We start from the raw sequence: 302 nt of genomic DNA on the forward strand, positions 1-302 counted from the left end.
GTGGAGTTGCAGCTATCTTTGATTCTAGTCTACTAATCAGCTCTAAACCTAAACTAAACTATAACTTATTTGAAAGTCTTCTTAGTCTTTCACACCCAGGTTGGAAATCACTGCAACCAGTTCTATTTGTTATAGTCTACTAAGCACCTGGTCCATACTGCAAGTCAACTTGCAGAGTTTTTGTTAAATTTAGTCCTTAAAACGGACAAAGTTATTATTGTAGGGGATTTTAATATTCATGTGGACCACGATGAGAATGATAGCCTTGCACGCGTTTATCTCTCTATTAGATTCTATTGGCT

Source organism: Etheostoma spectabile, chromosome 20, assembly GCF_008692095.1.
Source record: "Etheostoma spectabile isolate EspeVRDwgs_2016 chromosome 20, UIUC_Espe_1.0, whole genome shotgun sequence".
NCBI lineage: Eukaryota > Metazoa > Chordata > Actinopteri > Perciformes > Percidae > Etheostoma > Etheostoma spectabile.